Raw genomic sequence first — 17,376 nt, forward strand, 5'->3', positions numbered from 1 at the left:
TAGCAAACTTCGAACTTCAACACAAAATGCATAATAACAGGAGAAATTTCTGCTTTTATATGGAATTTTCCATTTGTCCCAAACAAATTAATAAAATTAATTATTCTCCTGTGGGTAAAAATAATTAATCTTACCAATTCAAGCTTAATGGTAGATGCCATATAACACCAACATAAAAAGTCTAATGGTGCCTATTCGGTCACTCTTAATATGAACACCATAATAATTTAAGATGCTGTGGCTAATCTCAAAATATTATGACATCCAAGTCATCTCAAAAAGCATCAACCAAACTTTAATGGGATAAACTCACATATTCCATAATATTATCCAGTGTTTCTGCAAATAGTCATGCACGTTGCGTACAGAAAAAGGCTTAACATTACTCACAATAATTCCAATAGCCCAGAATCATTTCTAAATTAGCCTTCACATAATTTACAGAAACATGGCAAACACTGCAGTCATACTTAACCTTATGTTCATATTCTTTTTTCTCGTTCTAACACCTAAATCAGTGCATATACTAATATATTCACCAAGAACAAGAGCACTATTGTGTCTCAATGAAGTCGATCATTAGTAAATTCATGCAATCAACTGTGTATATAGCACATATATACCAGAGAAGTAATAAATGATCAAACTCTTCATACTATGGTGAATAAAATGCACTAAAATCTTTGATCTATGACATGTATGCATAAGATCAAACTTCTGGTTGTCCACTATGCCCGAACTATACCACGTGCGTACTCATCAGATTCTTTATGTGCAATACTACATGTGATCAACACAGATGATGATCCAAGCATTTTATGTATAAAGCAAAAATAATACTCCCAACCAAAATGATCACGGGCTCGTGAGACGTTTTACCGATCAAAGATGCGAAACTTGTTTTCACCCGATCAAATGATCACGGGCTCATGAGACGTTTTACCGATCAAAGATGCGAAACATGTTTTCACTCGATCATGATCTATAATCTTTATGCATGAATTCTAATGTCTCCGTACTGAACAACATGAATTAGAGGGTTGCTCTGATACCACATGTAAGACAAATAATACACATACCAGTATACGCAGCGGAAATATGATCGTACTAACCTCTAACCATTGTTGTTCAAGTGTAACACACTCTAGATTTAGGTGTCTTTCTAACCTATGCATGACTTGAGCACCTAGATTTGATGGAGATCATAGGCTTATATAGATGCTAGGTTAGGGACCCTTAATCTTCCTCAAGAAACCTTATAGTTTCCCTCCATCATGGAAACTTAAACTTACAAATAATAGGGATAGTGGAAAGCCAAGAGCTTTGAAACCACAACTACAAACATACTGTAAGTGGGCAATCCCTTAATCACCCATGTGACTAAGTGGGCTTTAAAAATATTTCTTACATGTGGAAGCCACACAACGATCAATTAGACCTTGCCCACCTCAAATGGCTTATAATATATCTCCTTAAAGAGAGATATCCAGGACTCGACCAATCCTGGCATTGCTTGGTTTTTGCCATTCTTTGTAATGTTCCACCAACTCAAATAGAATAAGAACTTATTTTTCAAATAAGTATTTATACTTTGAATTAAAGGGAATGTATTGTAAAAAGAATGTGTTGTAACGCCTCGATTTTTCAAGGAATTTCGAAAGCATTATTCTAAAAATACACTAAATTTTACAAACTTCTAGACCCCTATTTGTCCTTATACAAAATTTACATTTTCAAGAAAATACAAAAGTCTAACATTTATTGAAAACAACTTCAGAGTGGCTCTAGTTCTGACATGAATTCCAAGTAACGCTGGCCCAGTCTCTGCCCTGGGGTCTCACTTCTGTGAAATACGGATCAGTTACGGGATCCTATTCATGCACCCTTTGGCAAATTGATTGCCGAAACAACCAATTTACCAAGATACAAACGTATCCTTGAGTGATAATATCACCCAGTAGATATCCCTAACTCATTAACCCATAATATACAAGCAATAGCTTGTTAAAGGAACAAAAAGATGCATTTAATAAAGTTTGCAGCAACACGTAGCATTTTATGAATTTTTCTTATTTTTTAGGTGATTTCTAGATTTCTCTACCACGAGAAATTTTCCTCCCAAATAATCTCTGAACTATGGCAACTCTATCGATTTACTCTTTCCTTGCTTGCCCAGCCTGGGGTACCAGACAAATAAGACCAAACTACATGTCAGGTTGAATCTCAGCTGTACCATCACAAGGGGAGAATGATAAACCAACCAACCGTGAGAAATGATACCCATACTCCGGTTCCATCCAATAAATCCACCTCCAGAAATTCCGGAAGATAAATCCAGTAGTGTCATATTTAGGGTTCGTAAATATCCAAATCCACTGGTCTTAAACCACAAGTGTCAATGCTGTTATCCATTCTTTCAGTAATCAACGGTTCTCAGCCACTTTGGCTATCTCCTGACTGTAACCGTAACAATAGTGACTATCATCATTTCACTTAATCTAGAGTTTAAATGTCTAATTGATTATTCCAAAATACGAACACCGCCCAAGATACCTAAGTCCACATTTCTACTTTCACGTAGCACACCAAATAATAATGAATCAAAAATTACAATCCATTTATCACAATCTCGTGAATGCTATTAATAACCGCTTTCTAGCCAAATAACTGATTATAATAAATACAGCGATAATATATTAACTTTACTATTTTAAAATAATAAAAATTGTTACTTAAGAAACTACTTTTTTTATTATATAAATATACTACTAGCCTATTAACGAATGGTGATAAATTAGTAATACTACAATTGGAAAATCTCTTATTACTAACGATTTTTTACTTTATCAAAATACGTTTCTTTACAACAATTTCCATAGATAGAGATTTTTTTTTTTTTTAAGAAATCCTTCTTCTTCTTTATTTGTAATAAATACATTTTCTATTAGAACTAATATTATTAATATTATAACTATGCATTGCTTAAGAAAATCATGGGGTTTTTTTTATAGAATTATTACCTCAACTACTAGTTTATCTCTCTTCTTTTCTTGTCTCCAAACCACAATATCAACACATCTCCATATCACCACATCACAATACTAAACAATTAAATCCTCGAATTTAACCCATAATAATCAATTACACTAACTTGTAACTGAAACAAATATAATTATCAAATGGAACAGAATTTAACTAAACTAAAAATACCAGGATTTAAATCTAATAAAAAATTAATATGTTTTTATAGAAAATTGGAAATCTTATTATTAATACTATATTATTATTATCCTTTTTGCTATCCTCTATTTACTTATAATTTTTACTTAAAAATTCTATTTATTAGTTAACAAAGTTTATATACCATCAAATCTATTGTTTTTACCATTTATGAAATTTTAGGAGAATATTTTATTACCACTTGTAATATTAAGTTAATATTATTAATACCTTTTATCCACTAATTTCCTTTCTAAAAATACTAAATAAAAAGTATTATTAATTTAAAAACTTTTTTTCCATTTCTCGATCTTAAGATATTATATGTAATTATCAAGTAATAAGAGCAATTTGAGCACACATATAATCTAAACTTTTTACAAAAATATCACCAATTATCAACTTAATTTACCAGATAAATTAACTGATATAACTGTTGTATTTCATGCTAAATCGATATATTATACAGTCAGCAAAATAATATCAAGTCAGACATTTTTTGGAACAATAATATCCGACAGATTGTAAACATAATAATAGAAGGATCATCTTCTACCTAAATATATCCAATAGGGTGTTGGACTCAAGTATAATATCAAAATGGCTAATCTGCCAGAAACGCACAGTAAGCTACTCCCCGTCCTAATTTGTTTGTCTAATATTAGGAATCCAACTTATATAAGGAGCATAATGATTATACCTAAAAGTAGTTTACTTTTCAATATTTACAATTCAATTTTTTTTGAAAAGTTGCTTTATTTCAAAAAAGTAAGGGCAAAAAATGAATTTTATCTATTTAAAAGTTAAATGAACAAATAAATTGAGATAATGCAAAGTCAAAAAGGGGATAAACAAATCAGGACAGAGGAAATATGTTTTTTGTTCGGGCTCATTTCAAGCCCTAATAACTACTCAAAACTACTCTATTATACTTAGGGAGAATGAGAGAAGAGTTATTTACCTTCGGTTTTGTGTATGGAGTGGTTTTTTTTTCTTTTCGGAAAACGGCGGAGCTCGGTGGCAGCAGTTATGGAGGTGGACGAGGTGGTCACGGCTGGAGGTGAGCTGGCGGCGGCTGGATGAGGAGCTTTTGGTGGTGGTTATGGCGTGGTGAGAGGAGGAGGCAGACAGTGGTGGAGTTGGGTGGTGGTCCCGTGAGAGAGGGAGGGAGGACAAGTGTGGGAGAGAGTGAGTGTGATGATAGAGAGGAGAGAGGAGAGAGAGATATTCGGTAGAGGAAGAGAAAGATAGTAGGAGATAAGGGAGGAAAAGAGAGAGTAAAGAAAGAAAGAGAGAAAAAAAGAAAAGGGAGGGAGCGGGGAAAAAAAGAAGGAAAAGAAAGAAAAAGAAAGGGAAAGGAGGAGGGGACAAGGGAAAGTAAAAAGAGGAAGAAAAAAAAAGAGGAAAGGGAGAGGGCCTGGCGACCGGCGACGTGGAAGAAAACAGAGGGAAAAAACAAAATAATGCGCGTACGTAAAAATGTTCCCTGTGGTGATCGGAAGTCCGGTTTTCGGTTTCGAAAAAGTTTAAAAATATTACCAATGCTAACGAAATGTTCCGGAACTAATTGCGGGCTAGTTTACGGAGAAAAATCCTTGTTGATTGAAAGAAATATTTACACGAATAATAATACATCCAAATTTAGGGCTGTTTACGGTCCGGATTGGATTGGATTTTTATGAATCCAATCATAATTCGTATCTCACGATTTTTAGAAAATGCAATCCAATCCTAATTTAAAAGTCTCATGGTTCGGTCCCGGTTTTATTCACGAATTTCCTTCCATAAAAATAAAATGATGCTACTGCCAACTACAAATGCAAAGTGCAAACACTTATTAGTTATGACATTACACTTATCACCCCTTAAGTTTTATATAACGTCACATTAATGTAAAATTGTTAAAAAAATTCATAACAATTAGTAAAGTTAAAATTATTTATAAATATTACACACACATGTATATTATATATATATATATATATATATATATATTTTAAATATCTCACAGTCCGGTTAGGTTAATCTACGGTTTTGAAATGAAAATTCAATCTTAATCTGTATCTCACAGTTTTTTAATTTTCGAATCCGTATCCGGACTATTAATCTATGGACAAAATTCAAAAGGCACGGATCTGTTCGGTCCAGACCGATTTTACAGTTCTCGGTTTTTTGTGGACAACCCTACCCAAATCGAATTTAAAAGTATATCAACTATTTAATTAAATTAATTAATCAAAAATCGGATAATAACGAAAATAATTTTTCTGAAATAATATCACAAAAATTTTATTTATTAAATTTTTTTGGATATTACATGTGCCATCTCGAAAAATGAAAAATAATTATTTGAAAAAAATAAAAATCTTAACGGAAAGGAAAATATTATTATATTTTTGTTAATTTTCTTCTCCAACAAATTAGGACTGCTCTGTCAACTCAATAAATTTTAGGCAGTTGAATACCAATTCCACAAACACTTCAAATAGCAACCATAAATCAAAAGCCTGCTCCGAGAAAAGCATTATCAAACATGAGTACCTGAGCAGAGCAGAGCAGAGCAGATTTTGGTGCATGTACAATCAACGAGTTACTCTTTTTTTTTCCGACTGTCAGAGTATCCGGGCAGTTTATGTGCACCTCAGTTATTTTCTTTTTGATTCGGTTAAAAGCAGATTATTCACGCCGAGATTAGAGTTTTAAAAGAGATTTCTCACGGTCTGACCTCAAGAGATTGACAAGTTTCGAACTCAAATTATTTGGATTTACATCCCTGTTGGCTCAAGTATGAGGTGCTTTACCTAGCCTTTATCGGGTGGAGTTATGTCTATCATATGAATTTTTATTTTTTTATTTTTATCAGTGTCCATCACATGGTTGTCTCCAACTCCATGCTTCATATAAAGCCTCGAGGTGAACTCTTATGTCACAATTCCCAATACTCACTCAACTCTATCTGACAAAGATGAAAAATATTTTAGTGTCGAGCGAGTATCACGTGGTGTCTGTTCGCGCATTCGAGCAGTTCATTTTGTTTTTTTGAACGGCTCAAATTTGAAGAGAGAAAAGGAGAGAAAAAGTGTTGGGATAAAAGGAGAGAGAGAGTATTAATCCGAGCCGTTTAAAAGTGTATCGGACGGTTTGAATGCTCTGAACAGATACCATGTAGGATATACCAACTCGGCACTGAAAAATCTCTAAACAAAGATAATTCCATAATGGAAACACGTGTATTAGAAAGAGAGGGAGAGAGAGAAGGACTTATAGGGGGTGTTTGGCAACTTGATTTTTGCATTTTCGGATTCTCATTTTCCCATTTTGGGTGTTTGGCATCCCATTTTGAGAATGGATTGTGGGAGAATGAATTTTGGGTCTTTGGGTTTAGAAGCAAAAAAACCAAAATCAGGCCTGGAGGAGTTTTTCGGATTATTGGCTTTTCCCATTTTGTGGTCAATTACCAAAATACCGACATTCCTCCCTTCATTTTACTTATTTTGCCCCTCCCTCCTCTTATTCCTTATCTGTTCAAAATAATGGCCAGAGGCAAAAAAAAAAGTATCAAAATAAAAATTTAATAAAAAAACGTATTCTAAACTATTGAATAATAAAATTAAAATAATAAAAAAAAAAAAACACAAGTGGCAGTGGCATGTTTACACCTATTGGACAAAGGACAATATGGTAAAAATGCAACCCATAATTCATTTTCAACAATCATCTACCAAACACTATTATAATTTCAAAATACATTCTGCACAAATCTCCCAAACACTCTACCATATTCAAAATACATTCTGGCTATAATTCAAAAAGCCAAAAAACTGAAAATGAAAAGCCAAAAAATAGGCTCTCAAACACGCTTGAGTCAGAGGCGGCTTTACATTCACCATCCTATGGTCACATGAACATCCAAACAATTTTTTTTTCTCATAATATATGTAAAAATTATGGGCTAACCTCTCTTTAAACACCCAATTCAAATATCAATGAACACCCAATATTAATAATCATAGTCTTGAACACCTAACTCAAGCAATTGAACACTCAATCACAACCCAATTACATTCCATCAATCCAAAAAAACCATAGTTGAACACCTAACACATTATCTCAAATAAAACTCACAATCCTAATTGAAAAAAAGAAAGAGAAAAAGAAGAATCTAGTGGATTAAGTATTATGCATGTGTTCTCTCTCCCTCCCTATTGTCAATGGTCTTAATGTGTTAATTTTGCATTCGTAACAATAACTACTTTATTATTATTATTTATTTAGTTAGCTTATAGAATTAAAGACAAAGCTTTAAAAAATTTAATAACATACATTTCCCGTTAGCTTGAATAATATTCTTTTGAATTTAAGATTAAGATAGAAAATCTCATCATGGCATCCTAATGGACAATATATTTTTGAAAAAGATCGGCCTCAACATACTCTCTACAATTTCATTCAAAATGAATTAGTAGATTAATATATTGATTAAATGTTGGCAAAAAATATGATAACTCATCTAGAATAACTCTCTGTCCCTCCATTCTTGAAACACTATTGACTACGAAATACAACTTTAAAAAAAATTGATTTTTTTTATAAAAAATATGGTACATATTTTAAGTTCTTAGTTTGCCTCGTAGTTAATTTTCTTAAAATAAAAGTCATGTTTACATGAGGTTTTGCACATATGTTATTGATTGATATATCAGCTAGTAGAGTTAAGGCAATTTTTGAACACCTTATCACAAATTTTTGGAGCCGCTGCCACTGGCCTGAGTTTTCGTACAATAATCTCCGAAACAATTTTCTACAGAAATTTCACCAGCTTTCTTAAGCAAACCAGGGAAGTTTGATCCCCTAGGAAATAGTATACGTAAACCCAGAAACCTTTTTGGGGATGATGGTTTTGAATATCCAGAATAATGTGACGAATGTCTTTGACACTCTTACCAAGGCAAAGGACTTGGTTGTTCCGTCACTTGTGCGCCGCCCCTTGATGCAGAGGATCCGCCGTTGCGATGAATTTTTAGGAAAGAAAATAGAGATATTCTGGTTCTAATTTCTTCGAATGTGTCGGTTAAGGAGCTCATGAGCCAAGTGTTTCCATCCATGGGAGTTTGGGAAAATCTGAGGTCTTCAAGAGGGAGGAAAGTTGCAAAGTCTTTGAGTTTGGCAGTTAGGGTTTCGATTTGTTACGAGTGGGAAGAATGGCTGGAATTGCAGAGATTGGAAAGTGGCCGTGACTCATGAGGGAGAAGAGTGGGAGTGAAAGGGGAGGGTTGAAAGTGGAAAATAACGAGCAGTGGGAGGATTTTGAGACCAGTACTAGTCTCCATTTCCATCAGTTTGGTAATTGCAGATTTGGAAAATACAGGAAGCAGAGTTTTCCACTTGAGATGTGAAATGGAGTTGGTCCTGAGATCGAGAGATGATGGTAAAATATCAGAAAATCAGGATCGAGTTCTCCAGAATCGGTAATGAATTTCATTTGCATGCCCATATCTGAATCATCCCTCTGAAATGTGCTTTTGATTCAAGTTCTTAGTGGCACTTGATGAGCTTAAAGAGGCAGGATGAACGACGACTACAATTTCCTTGGGAGGAACATGTCCTACATAAACTGTAGACTCAGTTGGTAAAGCCTGAAACAGAAAGCATTGTTATGCAGATGATTGGTAGTTAGTTTAAAATGCTTGCCCAGGGGTCTTACTTATTTACAGATCGTTGAAAGCATGGAATCATCAGATTTACCGGAATTTTTGAATCCTTCTTTTTCAATCATCAGAGAGAGCTATTCTGTTACGATTTAGAAAGCAAGACTGGGTTGGATTAACTAACCCCATTGACGTCCAACTCTCGACAATGTCCCTCAATAGATCAATTGTGGATCATTTTCTGACGATGCTTCTGAACCTATTCCCACTCAGCAGTTTCAATGGCCATAAGCAAGAATGTACAGCCCAGGATTTAATATAACAGAGCAAAATCCAAATTTTGAGTCATGACCTGAGCTTTTCGAATCAATCACACTAATGGATAAGGAGACAGACCCACAGATGTCAATACCGGTATTCCCATCATCTGGCATTGAGAGTAAGCGGCCATTCTCATTTGGGAGACCAATTGGTCTACCAATACATTTGGGAGACCAATTGGTCTACCAATACAAAGAGCGATAACAACTAGTAATATTGAGTGAAGGGGGTGCGAAATCTCTTCTAAAACACAAATTTGCAGATAAGTGTACCACCAAATGACCTGAGCTTCCCCTATAAAGAAGGAAAGAAAAAACAGGTGCTAAGAAGACAAACTTGTGTTGTAAACAGAAGAATTGCCAAACAGTCACTATGCAAAAGGCCAACATCTCATGAAATAAACTTAAAAAATGACCAAGAAAATGGTTTGTTTGTCGTATTTCAACTCCAGTTTCAAACAGTCAAGGTCTTTCATGACACTCAACAAATAATAGTATAATCACCTTAACAACTCCAGTTTCAAACAATGAAGGTCTTCCATGACACTCAACAAATAATGGTATAATCACCTAGGTTAAGTTCACCAATCTGGATGGAGTTGAATGCAAATCACATATGAGGCAAATAGTTACACAAGATGAATAGGTTACCACCTGAATCCCATTGAAATCCTTCAAGCAGAATGCAATTCTAATGTAGCATACGTATTGTTACTGTGGCAACCTGCACATGCTCAGTTCAACACTTCAATTTTCTCCCCTGATTTTCCAAGATGCTCCTTTCCATTGGATCTCTTTGTGAACCCTCAGAAGTCAGAACTAGAGGAATGTAATGAAAGCAATAAACAAAATAGTTACTCATAGCACAACTCGACAAGTGACAAGCTCCACAGGACCAAAAACCAAAAAACTTCATCTTAGAAAAGATAAGGCCATCGGAGTTAATGAGTAATCGAAAATATGTTGTTCTCTTCGCAACCTTACCGTCAGAAGATTGTTGATAAACAAAAAAAAACTTACTATCAGAAGAAATGCCAAGCTTCTTCTTATTTAAGGGGCTGACTACAAGAAGAGGTTGATGCTTACCACGCTCAATGACCTCAACATATCGGTTATGCATCTGAAAGATCCATTCTTCACTTTTCACTTGTATCCCATCTTGAGATATTTTGAGTTTTACCTACAAGTATATATCAAAATTGTTTGTTTTCCAAGATTCAACTACAGACCTCACAATCACATGGTTAACCATTCATTAAGATTGAAATAAATTAGAATATTTCAACTTTGTCTTTCTCTGGAGGCCTGTCATCGAAGTTCCTCAAAACCGTAAGTATAAGGATGGAGATGAGCTAAATCGGTTTAAAACATAACAAAACAAGTCATCGCCACTAAATTAATGAGGCAGAAAAACCACATTGATGTGCTACAGCTCTTCTACTCAAAACAACATTTAAATGTGCAACTCAACTGAAGGTGTCCTGGTCTTTGTACATAACGTATTAGCAACGAGACAATAAAAAGGCCTTTAATAAAAGGAAAGTAGAGTGAAATGGGTAATTACCCAAAAAAAAAAAGAGCGTAACGACCATGAATACCAAAGTAAGTACTGCAGCAAATAAGGAAAGAATAGGATGAAGATATAGCTATCCCACCTCAAAGAAAGTAAACTCAAAAAAAGAAGAAGAAAAAGGATTCATAAATAAATCCAAGGAATAAGAAAGGAATCAAGGCAGTACTTGATCATAAAGATTTCATCTTGCTAAGGATCCTGTCATAATTCTTTGGGATATGAGCATCCTTGTATAAGCTGGTACATAACGGACTGTGTAAATGTGCGGGCATGTGTTTGTATTTTAACTGGATGGGCCACTTCATAAAGGCATGCTTGTCTTCTCCAACTTCAATGAAGTAGGGTTACATTGTCTGCATGCAGAAAAGAGCTTGCTGAAGCATCAGAGCTAGCCCTAGACTAAGGGCCCAAGAGGTGACTCCTTGGGCTCCTGAAAAAGGTGTAAAAATTAGGGCCCCCTTACTTTTTTTACTGTCCAACATATAAGCTCGAAAAGATGGAGTATGTTTTATCTAATAAAATCACCTTTAACTGTAAAGCATTTTACTCTTGAGCAACATCTCATCAAATATTGAGCCTTATTTCTACCCATTTTTCCTAGTCCATAAAAAAAGCTTTTCTGCAAGTAAGCAATAATACTTCAAACTCCTAACGTGGTCAAAGTAGTTATGCAAATACATAGTTTTTTGCTTTTTAAGAAAAATTTTGATTGGGAAAAGAACACAATAATAAGTACATATAAACGCAAAAGGAGTATTGCCAATAGGAGAAGGTGACTTCGGGACATGGAACCACACTTAGTGTTAGCAGTTTCCACTTGAATAGCAAGAATGAACTATCTCTTGAATTTGACCCCTTGAACCAAACTTCACATGTAACAAATAAACACACTGAACACAGTGCTGGTTTTGGACATCACTTCTTGGGTTAGTGCTTAGTCTTAAGTCTCATGGATGTGATCCTTGTGATTGGGTAACTGTATACATCTCCCTGACTTTTCTTTCTAACCCACACTTATCCTTGCATAAGCGGATACATCATATATATACACACGTATGGGCATTGTCAACGTTCAAGGAAATCCGCAACCTCCTCTAAACTCCCCTTCTTGGAAGGCCAGGATGTAAGGATGATTCATATACATTATCCCCCACCCCCCAAAATGCCGTAGGTAATCCAAATCCATGACCTCTTTATTTGGATAAAATTAGAGAATACCCTATTGTTTCGAGGTTCAAGAATTGCATCTTCAAAAGTACGTCGTTTCAGATGACCCAATGATTCGAAACTTCTAATAGTGCCAATCAACTACTAGTAGCAGTTAGTGTGTCAGGCTAAGTAGTGTTTATATATGCGTGTATGAGAAAAGGCACCGCATAGATCGCAGGTCCCAACTTTGCAAAAAGTTTTTCTATGCATGAAGAGAAAACATGACTAGATGATTAGTAGTAAAAATACCAACCCTAAAAACCAATAGCCCTTGATACTAAAGGGACACAGACTTAACACAATCCAAACCAGTACAAGTTCTACCGTCCATGTCTATTCAACAAGCACAACATACAGTTCGAGATTGTGGGTAACATTACCTGTAATATTCTAATGTACACATATAGGAATCACATATGTACCTTGACAATACAAGTGCAAATATGGAAACAAACCTGAATATATGGAAAATAGATGTCCTTCAACTTGCACTGGAGTTGCACTATGTCCAAGTCCTTCATTTTAGGCTAAAAAATCTCGACCAATCAAATATGAAATAAAAGATGGAAAAAAAGTTTATTACAAACCCAAACAAAACATACTTCTAGCTTAACTGCTGCCATTGCCTAAGATTGTTTAAAAAATTACATCTGATTTCTAGAGACCACAATATAGAGAGCGGAATTACGAACATGTATTTAGGACCTAAGGCTACAATACATGATTAGGCATTTTGCAGCTGCAATTAAAATATTGGTAAAACAAGTTGAATCATGAATTATCATCAACAGAAACACTTTTTTTTAGAACCATGGCATGGAGCTTATCAATTTTTAGTAACATACAAAGGCATCCTGTGTGGCATGCTCGCTTGAATACTTGGCGAGGAGCCTTAACTGTTTTAGCATGGACACTTCTCCAAGACTCATACCTCGACCCTATGCCATTGAATAGGAGATGGGTTTTTTTTTTGGTTGGCAACAGACAACAGTATGAGAGGAACAAAAAACATGATAAGGGGGACAAGCATCCCGCCAAATTAAAAGCAAGAAGAAACAGACAAGTGAAACGGAGCTAAAGCTGTAACTGTGAGTGTGAGTGTCACACCGCCTTCCAATCCCATTGAACGGAGATGCTTTGAATGTTGTACACTTTCTAGGGCTAATTCCAGGAATTGATCAAATTTTACATAGGCAAGAGTTCAAGTACACGTGTAGGCCCCTTCTTTGCTCTTGCAGATTGTTAATATAACATGTAAAGTTGTAAGCAGTTTGTCCAGATTCCAAAACGTAAAACTGAACCAACTTGCATTTTGGGTCCATGACTTTCGATATGCCTGTAGGTAGGAGGATAATCAACATAGCCATGAACTGAGAACCCCTCTATAGAGTCCATACCACTCATCTTCCACATGCAGTTCCACCATAAGTACCTAACTCGTACAAGAGCCAGCTACACCACACCAATCCTTGCCCTCTGGAAAGCTTCCAAATTCATTGCTTTCAACTGCTTCTTTTTTCTTTTCTTTTTTTTCCCTTTCACTCCTCCTTGTATTTCCTCTTGCGTTTAGGTAACTTTAGCTTCAAAATTTTTTAAAAAGCTGATATGAGATGGTCTTATATAAAATGCATAGGAGCGAAATCTTTTCATATAGCCATTACATGGCCATGGGCTACAAATAAAGAATCACAGAGCACACAAAAATCAGCCATGCTTAAAGCATCAAATGCAAAAAAATAAGCGCGCAAGATATATAGACTTGACACATAGTACCTAATGGTTATGATGAGTAATATTACCATTCAACTATGTTAGATTTCAGACATTGAGAGAATCCCGTAATCGAATTCAAGCTCCCTTCATAGTTCACATTAGGTTTCCTATACCACACTAAGTTCTCAAAAACATGTGAAAACAAAAGGCTTTACCAGATAAATGCCAATTGTTTCAACTTTTCAAGCTGTGAGTCACAAATTGAAGAGTTATTGGATCTGAACATGAATTCTAACGGTAAGACACGCTAAAAAAATGCACACATTTGCGGAAGCTTTTTAAACCTATTTTACCATTAAATATGGAGGTTTGCCCCTTAATCCATGCCCTCTAGACGACCTGTCCAGAGAGGCCCCCATCTTTCCCCTAAAATTACAAGACATAACAAACATTTCAATGAATGTTGAATGAGTACCATAATAAATCTATATTCTCAGAAAACCCTCCCTATGTGAGATACCTTCATGAATAGATTTTCTGCACCAACACAAACAATCGTAGCACAGGCCACTTGTAGTAATAACAAAAGAATTCAAAACAGTGCCAAGATAAAACTTATACACAAACATATCGTTTGACTACACCCATTTTCTGGCAACTGAAACAAAACACTCACAAGAAACAGCTATTACATGGCAAGCAAACCAGTATTTTCCAGCAAAACCCTTTGACCATGGCAAACTAAGATTTCAGTAGTACGACTTCGCCTTCAATTTCTGTGTGTCAGCTCAGTTGCACTTGGCCAATTTTCCAAGATAACATAAGTTTAGTGAATAGAAACCTTATGCAATAGGTACTGTGAGATTGATTTTGAGAAAAAGTAACTTATGTTTAACTAGACTTACACCAGAAATGACAATTGTGATTAACTTCCCTCTTCTATATTGTTTGGTGGGGCACACTTGTTTCCTACTGACGAATAATTCTGAGCTAGAGTTTGAAGTGGATTCTAAGTTTTTGAAAAAGGATGCACTGAGTTTTGTGCCTAAGGAAACAGGTCAGTGTCATCGAACAAATTTGAACAGAAGTTAGAGATCCCCATTCGGATTACAAATTTTGGTCAATAGAAAAGCATCATCCAATTCATAACTTGAGACCACAATAATGAATAAGAAAAACATGTTGCATCATACCACTTTCCTATGGAGTTCTCTGCACTACCATCCGTTTCAAGCTCAAAATAGTGATTCTGTCCTTGTCAACTTCGACACTGCAAAGAATAAATTGTTTACCTCATATCCAACAAGGGAAACAATACTGAATGGTAGCATCTAAAACACAACCAACTGAGCTGAATAATCAAACCTACTAAGAGCATCACCGGGACAGTACGCAGAAGAGCACACAAACACATCTGGTGATTCGTGAGCTAAAAACAAACATATTGCAAATTTGGTACAAGATAAACCCGTTCCATTTAAAGATATGACAATGAAAAATTAGCTGCTAAAAAGATGCTAAGGTGCCATCAGATCTACCCTGGTACCCATGGAAGACATAAGAAACATATAGAGTTTTATTTCTAATTCAAATTGTTTCAGTCATAATTCATAACAATAAACTCCTATCTTCCGCGGATCAAAAAAATAAATCCTATCTTCCGAATTTAGAGAATAAATTGTCAAGACTAGAGCAGCTATGTAAGTTCAGCTTCAACTCCCGTCCAAACATAAAGTGAAGTAGTCTCAGAGAACCCCCACTTTTTTGTTCCCCTTTGGAGGTGGTTTAGAATTACCTTCTTTTTGGTACTTCGGAAAAACGGTTTAGATTTACCATGAAGCAGGTTTACAGTATCATCTGTTTCTCACACGTAACCGGATTGACCCCACCTATTTGCCTAGTCCATGGTGTACCAGGATAGAAGCACAGGCGTATTAAAATTCAGTAAGATCAACGCACTCACCTAACTAATCTCCTCTCCTTTACACCATTGGTCTACACTGCTTCAACGAATTATACAGGTGAAAAAATAAAAAAGAAGTTATTAACAGAAAAGGTAATGCCAACAACACAACCAAATTAAAACCATATACCTAACCCAAAATTACAATGCGGTCCCCGCAAGAGCAGTCTCAAAGGCGCATTCTTCTGGCATGTTCACCTGCAAGTCAGTTTCTGGAGTTGGATCCGACATATTCTACAAACGCATAACAGCAAAAAAAAGGGAATGGTGCATGTAATCAATCAAATAACTGTGTTTAATGCCCTACTCAACAATACATTATATGGACCAAGGTACACGACTAAGCTCGTAAACAAGCCAAACCCATGTAAACCAAAGCATTAAGGCAGGGTTTTGTTCGCTAGAATGAATCTGAAATCGTATGGTCCGTCCTTGGAATGATCATTCTAACATTGAGTTAACTAAAACCTAACACTATGTGCATGACGAATAGAATCCTCAGTCAACAAACAGTTTTGGTGATTTATCGTTTCATTGGTAAGCCAGCCATCGATTCCAAATTCCTAATTCCTTTCCCAAGTCATTACGGCAAACCACAAACTCCCGAGGCTCACGTCAAACGGTGAAGGGTAAAGCCCTCTAGAATAGGATGCTTCTCTTCATGGGTCAAGTCCTAGAATGTGATGCTTCTCTTCATCACGTTATTAAAAGCGTCCGCACAATGCAAATCTTTACTTTGCCGCATCGCCTGCTGATTCTCGCCCTTGACATAGTCGACCTAGGGTTTCGTCTTCCTCTGAGAGAGAGAGAGAGAGAGAGAGCCGTTAAGTGTGACAGAAAGTCTACACACACATACAATCTGTGCACAGATTTTGTTGTGGGGCCATCACTGGTCCCAAACAAATCATGCGAATCGTTCATTAAATGTAAAACATTTTTTTAAAGATCTCTGTAAAAAATAATCTTAATCCGATACCTATAGATGCTCGATCCAATCATATAGCTTTTCATTATCTTGAAATCTGAATGAAAAGTTAGATGATTGGATGAAGTATCTATAGGTATTGGATTGAGTTTATTTTTTACGGAAACCCTTGAAAAAATGTTTTACATTTAATGAATGGCTCGGATGATTTGTGTGGGACCCGTGGTGGGCCCCACAAAAAAATCTGTGCACAATCTGTGCACAGATTACTGTGTGTAGCACAGTTCTGTGTGTGAACTTTGAATTAGGGAAGCATTGCGGCAGTGACATACAATCTGTGCACAGATTCTGCACAGATTTTGTAGTGGGGCCCACCACGGGTCCCACACAAATGATTCGAGCCGTTCATTAAATGTAAAATATTTTTTCGAAAGTCCTTGTAAAAAATCAGCTCAACGTAATATCTATAAGTGCTCGATTCAATCATTTAAATTTTCATTTAGATTTTCGAATAATAAAAAATTAGATGATTAGATCAAGTATTTATAGGTTTCGTTTTCCTCTGAGGGAGAGAGAGAGAGAGAGAGAGAGCCGTTAAGTGTGAACATTGAATTAGGGAAGCATTGTATAGTGTGCGGCAGTGACATATAATCTGTGCACAGATTCTGCACAGATTTTGTAGTGGAGCTTACCACGGGTCCCCACACAAATGATCCGAGCCGTTCATTAAATGTAAAATATTTTTTCAAAAGTCCCAATAAAAAATCAACTCAATGTAATATCTATAAGTGCTCGATCCAATCATC

At 35.6% G+C, this 17,376-nt stretch overlaps 1 protein-coding gene and 1 long non-coding RNA gene across 6 annotated transcripts in view; both read right to left on the bottom strand.

Annotated features, from left to right (window-relative positions):
* Positions 1-4,201, bottom strand: part of LOC131319808 (structural maintenance of chromosomes flexible hinge domain-containing protein GMI1) — a 34,137-nt gene extending 29,936 nt beyond the window's left edge. The window contains exon 1 of one of the 2 annotated variants that reach the window (XM_058350212.1): positions 4,181-4,201. The gene's annotated coding sequence lies outside the window, so the exon portion shown is untranslated. The remainder of the gene's footprint in view (positions 1-4,180) is intronic. The other variant, XM_058350211.1, reaches the window with a different exon arrangement.
* Positions 4,202-9,350: 5,149 nt separating this feature from the next.
* LOC131319811 (uncharacterized) lies at positions 9,351-16,473 on the bottom strand. Of its 4 annotated transcripts, none has more exons than XR_009198051.1 (8): positions 15,646-16,473; positions 14,876-14,952; positions 12,425-12,496; positions 11,286-11,379; positions 10,927-11,190; positions 10,274-10,367; positions 9,842-10,006; positions 9,351-9,482 (listed from the first exon to the last, which is right to left on the bottom strand). It is a non-coding gene; the product is annotated as an uncharacterized LOC131319811 (long non-coding RNA). The 4 variants fall into 4 exon arrangements; XR_009198050.1 differs by having other exon boundaries at positions 15,048-16,473; XR_009198049.1 differs by having other exon boundaries at positions 12,425-14,952.
* Positions 16,474-17,376: the final 903 nt, after the last annotated feature.

This window comes from Rhododendron vialii, chromosome 3a, assembly GCF_030253575.1.
Source record: "Rhododendron vialii isolate Sample 1 chromosome 3a, ASM3025357v1".
NCBI classification, from domain to species: domain Eukaryota; kingdom Viridiplantae; phylum Streptophyta; class Magnoliopsida; order Ericales; family Ericaceae; genus Rhododendron; species Rhododendron vialii.